Raw genomic sequence first — 10,274 nt, forward strand, 5'->3', positions numbered from 1 at the left:
AGGGAGAGGGAGAGAGGGAGAGGGAGAGAGGAGAGAGAGGGGAGAGAGAGGGGAGAGGGAGAGAGAGGGAGAGGGAGAGAGAGAGAGAGAGAGAGAGAGAGAGAGAGAGAGAGAGAGAGAGAGAGAATGAATTTGAGAGAGAACAGCACAGAGGAAAGAAGGCACTTTGACTGGGGCAGTTGTCCAGAGACAGGTTGTAGAGAGAGAACAAGCTAGACACAGATGAAGAAAACAGAATGAGTCAGAGAATAAGGATCCAGAAGAATAGAACAGATTGTGAAAGTTATTATGAGGCCAAGCAGAACAATCCAGTCAGAAGCTGAAAGAAGCCAGTTTAGACGAGTCAGTGTGGAGAGGAGTTTTAAGCCAGGACAGCTGAGTTGACCAGCCAGCCAGAGTTCAGAAAGAGCTAGAAAGGGTCAGTTTACTTAGCAGTAAGTCTCAGAGGCTGAAAACATTCTAGGCCCAGATAAGATTGCATGGAGGCTAAAATCTTCCAGGACTTGGCCTAGGTTAGCAGATGGAGGCAGTGAACCTCAGAGATAATTACCTCAGGTGAATAAAAGTTACCTTTACAATAAGCTATTCCATAATAAATGTAAATCCCACACCCATGTCTATATCATCTACATCTATATCTTACAAAATACAATAATAAAAGAAAAAGAAAAGAAAAAGAAACACAATCCTAAACAGGAGGAGAGATGAAGTAACAATCTCGCAAAGTTCACAGCTTTCGTAGCTCCCCTATCTCACCCTTCCACCACGCCCGGTCCAAAACGTGGGCACAGGGACAAGCACCCTAGATGCCTCTGTAGCCTCCGATGCTGTGCAGAAAACACTGCCAGTTTTGAGTGCAGGGTACGTGGGATGGAAGCTCAGACGTCCGGCCTCAGAGACAGTGCTCCTGAGCTTTACTTCTGTGTCACGCTCTAGGAAAATCAAGAGTTTTCAAATGGCATCCAAAAGGCTCAAGGTGACTCAGTCTTCCCCGAAATCATCCTACTGGCCCTTTTGTTTCTCCCTCTACTCCACTGAGCTTTGGCTCTAACCAGATGTCTGTTGTTTCAAGACTCCTCATTGGCTGATCATTTGCCCTACCAGGAGATGTATTGTTTTAAGAGGCCTCACTGGATGTTCCTGCACCCCCCTCCCACCATGGGTCTGATTAATTCAGACCCCTGATTGAACGTTCAGGTAAGTATCATATTCTCTTCCTCTCTCAGTGACCTCCTCAGTGGGCGCTCTCCCAGAGACTCTCCCTTCTCATGTCTTTCCTCTCCAATCCCAGTTCATCTTTTGCCTGTCTCTCTCGTTTACAGTCTGCTTCATTCTTCAGAATGTAAACTCCACAGACACAGACATTTTCATTCTCTCCTCTATTTTCTGCTTCATTCGCCTCCGGAAATAGCGATTGTCCCTCAGCAGGGATCCAAAACATGGTTTGCTTTAAAAACTGAATTAGCAACTCCATGTATATGCTGGTTTTCCTTCTCTGGTATGCTTGTTCTCTCTCTCTCTCTCTCTCTCTCTCTCTCTCTCTCTCTCTCTCTCTCTCTCTCTGTAATTCTTATAATTCATTAAAATTCTAAGACACAGGACCCTTTCCCCCCAGCTTACATAAGCACTGACCAGTGGCTGGGTGCGAGGACACCTTCAGCAGCATTTGTGTAAGGAACTGCTGAGACGCACCGTCCATGAATTGAATTGTCATCTTGCTGGGATGGGGCTTTTCCCTCATGCATATGCCTACCTGACTCACCCAAGTTCCTGCAAGTAACTCTCCAAAACCATCCATTTACCAAGCTGGACTTGGTTGGCATTGTTTCTGTGTTCTGCCTTTCCTCTATCTGTGTTGAAGCCACAGACATGCCCTTTTCTGGGTCCACAATATCCAGAACCCATTTCAAGCACGCATCAACCGGAGACGACGCCTTCATTCATCAGAAGGATTTGCGTGCTAGAGAAGAAGTCCAGCAATATGAAAAAGCTCTAATAGGTCCTGCTGATTTTCTGGTAAGTGCCATTGGTCCTTAAAACCCTACGGAGCACTGAAACCATGTGACCTTTTCTCTCCCCTACTGAGGCCTCAACTTGCTCATGCATAAAGTGATTGCAGTATACCTCAGAGAAGAGGCCAGAAAACTAAAGGATTCACTGTGAGCAAGACTTCCTGAGAAGAAGCTGTCTGAATAGGTTAAACGGCTGATTGAAATTTCAATGATTTCGAGAGTCCAAACCCTAATTATAATCTATCTTGTATGGTCTTTGGCCCTCTAAAAGGCCATTCCTTACTCCTCCTCTGTGTCAGACCTAACATCCTGCTACTAGCCCAACTTAACATCCTGAAAAACACATAAAAAATCTTTTGGGGTGTAGTAACTTATCCAAATCCTAGTTTCCCACCAGTTATGGGGCTAACCATATCATCAGACAGCATTGAAGGCCTATAGCAGAGTTCCACCATTTTGGTGTCACTAAGTGTTCCGCCGATGTATTTTTTAAACACCCTGATTAATAACTTCCTTTTTCTGTCACTGTAAAAAAAAAATCCCATGAAACTGCTTCGTATTTGAGGTCACCTAAACGTTCCTCGGACCAGGTCACTCATATTTTGCCCCAGTATAAGCCATGTCTTCTATTTCTTTGAAATGAAAGCTATGTTTTTGGATGACATTACACGGGCTGAAGGATTGAGCGTGGCAGAAAGGGAGCGAGAACACAGGCAGACATTCAGAATTCCCATGGTAACCAGCTTCACTCAAGCTGCACTAAGGTGTGTGATTTCTGCAATCCCTGAGCCAGGAAGTGATTTTAGTAACAACTGAACAAATAATAAAGGTATATAAAAATATAATCTTCAGAGCCTTAGGTTCAATATACAAGAGTCCAAGGCTCTCACTGTCTTATGATTAAAGACCCAGATTCTGCTCTTTGTGGTCATGTGGCCAGGTAAACACTGTGTGTGTGCATTGTGTGCGTGCACGTGTGTGTGTGCACATGTGTGCATTGTGTGTGTGCACGCATGTGTGTGTGTGTGTGTGATTATGTATGACCATGAGGGTGTTTTCATAAGTGTGTGATGTGTGAGTATGTGTGCATGAGTATGTGTGTGTCGTTGGCTCTCTGCCTCTCTCCTTTTCTTTTCTAATTAAATATCAGAGAGACAGCAAGGCTGTCATGCCCATCAGTAGAAGAGAAGCCTTGTCACAGACAAAAATACTTATTCTGTGACAAACAGAACGCTTTCTGTAAAATCAGAAAAACCAATGTTAAGCAAGAGTGTTAAAAAAAATTTGTCAATTCTAGCTTCTTAGTGTAGAATTCATAGCCCTAAAAAAACTCGGTACCCAGGCCTGGTGGCATACAGCTATCATCCCAGAACTGACAGTGCAGTGACAGAGGATCCCCTGACTCTCTGGCCAGCCTCCTTTAATTGGCGGGCTGTAAAGTACAGTTATGAACAGCTTCAGTCTCTCTGATCCTCCTGTGGTGAGAATCAGTAGCTTCGTATATATCCATATATGACATGATTCTTTACAGGGAAGAGCTCAGAGCCACTGGAGAGACATTGTGCAGTGCTCTGAGGCCACCACGTTGCTTATGTGCCCACATTCTAGTAGCACTAAGCATGAGAGTCCTGGCCTTGGCACAAGACCCCATCCACTGCTACGAAGCAGTGAGGATCATCCTGCTGTCCTTCAAGAGAGATGGCTAAGCTTGTCCTGATAGCTGGGGCCTCCGAGAGTTTGGGATCCTGGGAAGGGCTGGCCCCTGGCTGTAGCTGAAGGGATTATCTAGACCTGTACTCCTTACTTCAGACCCCAAACTGGGCGTTGCTGTCAGCTGAGCTCTTAAGGTCTCTTCCATGGACCTCTTGTGCGGTTGGCTTGGGATGTCAGGCCAGCTTCACCTACAACATGGCAAATGGGATTGGTTATGGCAATAGCTTAAGATTTAGACTTCGTTTTGATGCCTCTGTTGTTTAAGGCAGGTCACAAAGTGAGAAGGTGTGCTACCCGGAAGCCTCCAGGTGCCTACTGGATCCATATCCGTAAAAGGACTAAGTTACTTTCTCTGGGTCTAGGCACCCAGAACACTGTCTCAGGATCCTTCCTGGTTCCTGGCTAGAAATGGCCCTTGACTCCTTCCAGATTGTTCTTTAGTTCTCTGTTAGATGACAATTATGCGCCAGGTAGGAGCCCTACCACATCCAGTGCCTTGGCAGGACATAGGCAGACTCAGCAGCTCAAAACAGCCCGCTCCCTGTCTAAACCATTACTTCCACCCTTGCTTCCTCCTTCTGGTCTCTTCCGGTCTTCATGCACTTGAGGGAGACATCATGTGAGCGCCTCCTGTGTCACATGATCACACGATTGAAACACCAAATAAGTTCTATTCCTTCTTCTGATCACAAGTGTGCCACAGCAAGCTGTCTACCCTGTAGTTGTTTCGTTAGCATGTTAGAAGGGTAGTCCTCTACTTAAGTAACCCATCTCGTCCTGTCCCACAGAGATTGATGGCATCTCATTGCAGTGAGAGAGGTGGATCAGCTGGTCTCCAAAACCTCCCTGAACTGACATTCCATGACTCTGTCAGCATTCAGACTCAGTGGTGGACAGAAAGAATCAGCTGTCTATAGTCGATTCTATTTTCCAAGATGTGTAAGTGAACTGAGTTTCATAAGCCAAGCAAGGCTATTCAATTATCTTTAGGAAATGGATGTAGGCTGATATCCAAACTAAAAATCCAGGCTATTGTAGATCACGAGACAGGGGTCAAGACTCGTGTTGACTAATGGAGAAAGTTAAACTTCATTTCCACCCATCAGAATGCAAGAATAGTAGGAAGAGTGAGAGAATAAACTGTTACCTCTTGGGCCAGCAAGGCGGCCCCTCACTAGGTTAAAGACACCACGCGAGCCTAGAAGCTTGAGCTCACTCCTTGACCACAGTTGGAAGGCAGGAACGGACTGCAAAAGGCACCCAGGTACACACATCACACAAGGCACAAAATTATAGTTCGCATAAACATTTCAAAGTTTAAAAACTGATTATGATAAAGAAATAAGAAATAAATACAAAGTCATCATCACAAAACTAGATTTCCAGGGTCATCAGCCCCCTATCAGCAGCTGCTTTTAGAGCAGAAGCTGAGGAAATTACATATGCGCATGGTTGCTGTGGATATCATTTATACTCAGGTTTTTAGTAAGTCCCTGGCACTCACAAAGAAAGGTCTGAAGACTGCCCTGCAGCGTGGAAGATTCTTAAGAAATGGAACCAAATCCTACTTCTCACTGTGGCTTCTGGGCTCTCACAGAGGAACCAGCTTTGGCCTTCTTTCCCCAGAGGCTGGAGCACCAAGCTGTTTCTCCTAGTCACTGGAAAACTCAATATTTCTATAAACACACTCAGACTTTCTTGATTTCAGAAACGCTGGTGGCAGAACATGAAGAAATGAATTATGGCGAAATCAAAATTCCTGTTAGGTAACAAAAACAAATTAAACGAGACCCACCGTATCAGACTTTCATCTGGACTGGATTTGGAATCACCTTAGAGACTGATGCACGCCTCTACTGGGCCATCCTTTAAAGCCTATGAACCCACCCTGAATGGAAGGGGCATCATTGCCCAGCTTAGAATCTAGAAGGAGGAAGGAGGCCGAATGCAGGACAGCTAACCCATGGCTGGTAGTCCATTAGTCTCTGCTTCCTGATTGAACTGTCCTGATCCATCACACTCTCCTACTGAAAGCCTGGGACCCAGTGACCATTGGCTGAGCTCTCTAAAAGAACACAAAAGACCTTTCACAAGTTGTGTTTGCTGGGGTTTGCTCTTATTATAGTGACCTAAGGAATGGAGGTACACTGGGGTACCACAGGGCTTCATTGTTCCGTGGTGGAAGAAGCATGGTGGTGTATATCTGCATCTGTAGCTGGGGGCAAGGGCAGATGTTCCCTTCCAGCTCCTGTGTTACAGATGCAGATCTCAGCTCAGATGGAGACACGTGGACTCTCTGGGGTTCTCTGGGGCTGTGGCTCTTAACTCAATGGGCGGTTAGAGGAGATCTGATCGTTTAGGAAAAATACAGACACTTGGATCTGTGTCAGACCTGGACCTCAGTCTGCAGTCAAGCACTCATGAGAGGATCTGTAGCCTTTCTATAGATCATTTATATGAAGTCCATTTTCCCATCAGCCTCTGTCTCCCATGTGCAGCCAGCCAGGAAGGGTTCCAGGCTTCTGCTGCCATGGCTACTTTGTCACACTAGTCCCAAGAACCTCCTTTTCCACTGATCTCCTAACACCCTGCCTCAGCTGTGGTGACCAAGGATTTCAACTGTTCTCCGGGCAAGGCTTTGGAAGTAACCTTCCAGGGTCCTGTGTCACAAACATGGCGCTCAACTTCTTCTGTCGATGGACTTCGGAGGAGGGGTTAGGGGGAGGGGTAATTTGTACTAGATGAGGGTGAAGTTCTCACCAAGGTGTCTCTCAGCTGGGACCTTCCCTGATTGGTCTGTTCAACCCGAGCCCCACCCCCACACTTCTCCCTTTTTTTTTTTTTTTTCTTATTACCCTTTCATCCTCTGACCCCTCTCTCTGCACTAACTTGTGGAACAATCTGATACATCCCCCCCCCCAAAAAAACCCCAACAGTCATCAGATGTCCCCAATTAGGGAGCGTTGGGGGTGTTCTCAAAGACAAGTCAAGGTCACAGGTTGAGGCAGGTCAGGTTCCAGGAAACTCAGCTCTTACAGTAAATGGAAACATTTTAACAGTGCAACAAAATGGCTCCTGTCTTCAAAGTGAAGCCAGGCTTGGTCCTCCCACTTCTACTTTTGATTTATTAATAGAGAGCGGTTACACAATCATAAATAAGATTTTGTAATATTTTCATCTTAATTCTAATTCTGTGGGAATTACCTTCCCAGACTTATTTATTTGCTTTCACAAGCCACATGTTTCCAGGGTGCCTTTTACATCTTCCTACCCTTATGGAGAAAATGAGTGACGCGCTCCATCAACTGGACAGTGTCCTGTAATTTAACATTTTCCCTGTGTGTTTATCAAATGAATTAAAGAGGAGGCCAGCACCCCCTCAGAATAAATACTTCTTTGAAAAAACTTCAAGTCCAGGCCCTGCCCTTAGCTGGTAAATCAGTGTGAGCCCGCAGCAGTCACTGGGCTTTGGGTAAGTCCTTTCCTGCCCTAATATCAGCGTTCTTGTCTTTGTTTCTAGTGTGAGAGAGATTTAAGGGCCCTGTCATTTGGAATGAGAGTCGGTACAAGGGCTGCAGAAGCCACATTGGCACTGAGGCTAAAAGAAAAGTTTAGGGATGGCTAGATTAAATCTAGCCATTCCAACTGGGTTAGAAAATGCAGGAGAAGGGTCCTTGAGTGTGACAGGGGCATTATCCTCCCAGGAGAACATAACTCAGAAGCTAGAACCCTGGACAACCGATGTCCAATGTCACCCTGTGGCTTCCTGATTCTTTGTCTCTAGAAGGAGAGACATGAACTTCATAGCTAGCTAAAAAATGACGTTAAAACCCCCCTTTATTGGTTCTCTGTGTATTTCACATCACACACCCCAATCCCACTCATCTCCTCCTCCCCTTGCACCTGACCTCCACCATTTTAAACTCCCCTTCAACGAGAAGAAAAAAAAAATCTAACCATGGGAGCTGCAGTGTGTCACACTGTGTCCCATCATATACGATTTTGCCTAAAGATGTTCACTGCAGTGACTCCTTGGTCTGGTACATGACCTCTGGCTTCTGATACTCTGTTAATACTGGGATCTCACTAGAGCTCCTCTTGCATATCCTGTTTTGCCCTGTGTCATGGAGATCCTGTGGTTTTGGATCTACAGGGCCACAAACTCCAGCAGTTCATGGCGGGGATAGGTGTTGGTTAGGCTGATTCAAAGCCTTGGATCAGGGTCTGAGAGGTATCTGAATTGGTTCTCCCATGTGCTTGCCCTCAGGGATGGCTCACCTGCCATCCTGGGCCATCTCTATGGTGCTTCCCAGGTGAAGTGCAGAGCCCGCTCTGCTGAGTGCTGCTCTCTCCTGAGTGCTGCGGCAAGGCAAGTGAGGAGCAGGACAGCGCTCTGGCTCTCATGACCCCAGCTCTCCTGCCCTCGGTAGGTGGCAAGAGGAGAGCATCTGTCCCTCACCCACGCTACTGTGCAGCAGACAAGTTGCAGAGCAGGCTCTCCCATGCGTACCCTCAGAAATGGCTCACTTAGGCCCCTGCCATCAGGATCAGATATAATGTGCTGCCCAGGTGAGATACAGTGCCCGCTCTCCTGCTTTGATGACCTCAAGGGTGGCATCCAGGAGTGAGGTAGGGGGCATCTCACTGCATGGTAGACAAATGGCAGGACCCGCTCTCCCGGGCTCATGGCCTGGGGAACGGCTCACCCATGCCATCCTTGGAATCAAAGTCAACTCTACCGTGCTGCCTAGGCAAGGTGCAAGGTCTGCTCTCCTGAGTGCTACAGCTGGGGAGGGGCAGGGACAGCTCTCCTGTCCTCGTGACCCAGATCTCCTGCCTGCCATAAGTGCTGAGGGGTGAGCCTAGAGGAGGGTATCTCTCCCTCGTCTGTACCACTGCACAGGACATGAGTGGCAGGGCCAGCTCTCCCACTCTCATGACCTTGGTGCAGGCCTCGCCTACAACTCAAAGCTCCCACACTTTGTGGGATGCTCTCCCGCGTACTGCAGCTGATTAGGGTCAGCTCTCCTGCTCTCACAGCCCTGGGGCTAGCTCTCCCAAGATGCCCAACTGGGGGAAGCAGTTCTGTACAACCCGCAGACATCAACATGTCCCCAGGCAGCAGCCCAGACCAAGGATGTCTGCCCCTGTTGTTGTAGGGCCACAGACCCAGATGTGGCCCCAGGTGGCAGCACAGGCCAGGACCCCACCATGGTCCCAGGTGGCATCACATGTCACTCACATCCGGCTGTTCCTCACTACCTTCGAGTTTCCAGCTGTGCCTTTTTTCATTGTGCCCACATCCTTCTGTTTCTCGTTCTTTCCCATTTCTCCACCACTTAGTTGCTTCTCTTAGTGACATCCAGGGTCTCTGAGTGGCTGAGGTGGTCTCAAGGGTACTGTGTCCCACTTGTGCATTATGGCACTAGGCAGGGGTCATCTTGGGCTTGATCCTTGCCCAGGCCTGCCCAAGTAGCCCCATGGGAGGGAGGATCATCAGCCTCAGGTTCATTCCCTTCCATGGCCGAGCTCCAGGCAGGGTTCTAGTCTCCTGCTTGCTCCCCACCCTGCCCAGACTGCCGGCCCAGGCCTATGCAATGCTGAACTGGTGGTTTCCTCAAGCTTGCTTTTCACAAAGAATGTTAGGTCACAATTCATTCAGATTTCCACAGGTCAGAACCCTGAGCGTAGACATAGCCTCTCTTCTCTGTGTCACCAACAGACCCACATGTGACAGAAAAATGACTTTTTAGAAAGGAGTTCTAGTATTTTGGTACAGAGTAAAGCTTCAAAGGGAGTTTTATTGCAGAAGGCAACCAGAGCCATGTAGGAGGATCCTGAGTTCCAAAGTATAGACAGGCACATGCATGGTCTAAAGCAGTTGTTCTCAACCTGTGGGTCGCGACCCCTTGGCATCAAACGACCTTCTCACAGGGGTCTCCTGGGACTACCGGGAAACACAGATATTACATTGTTACTCTTAACAGCAAAATGATACAAAGTAGCAATGAACAAAATTTTATGGCTCGGGGACCACCATAACACGAGGAACTGTATTAACTGGTCTCAGAGTTAGGAATGTTGAGAACCCATGATCTAAGGTGTCGTGGAAACCTGTGACTTGCTAGCTAACAAGCCCCTGCCACCAACCTTCTGTCTCCAGGTTGATATTCTGTGCCCCGACTGTGGTTCCTCACATAGAGAAGGCCCTGTTTCCCTCTCGGAGGATACATGGGGCCGCAGAATTTACAGGATGTAACTTCCAAGGAAATCGAGATAGGTTGTGCCTGAACTGTTTTGGAACTGTGAAGAGAAGGAAAGCACCCTGACATCCCTTCTCCTCAGGCCCCTCATGAGGTGTAAAGACAAGAGGTGTCAAGTGCCCTTGGCCTTGTGCCTCCCCGTGGAGTATGTTAGCAGCTGCCGGGACCCCACTGGAATCCTGTCATACATGAGTTACTGTCTCAAGGCTCAGGGACAAATGTTTTATTCAGAAGCGTTGAATGGAATTTTGCTTTATAGTCCTCCAGATGATATGTGCCTTGGAAG

The 10,274-nt window shown here is 47.5% G+C and overlaps 1 pseudogene; it reads right to left on the reverse strand.

Annotated features, from left to right (window-relative positions):
- Positions 1-9,363: 9,363 nt before the first annotated feature.
- Positions 9,364-9,483, reverse strand: LOC116884087 (annotated as a pseudogene).
- Between the last annotated feature and the right edge of the window lie 791 nt (positions 9,484-10,274).

The sequence above is a fragment of the Rattus rattus genome, chromosome 14, assembly GCF_011064425.1.
Source record: "Rattus rattus isolate New Zealand chromosome 14, Rrattus_CSIRO_v1, whole genome shotgun sequence".
Taxonomy (NCBI): Eukaryota; Metazoa; Chordata; class Mammalia; order Rodentia; family Muridae; genus Rattus; species Rattus rattus.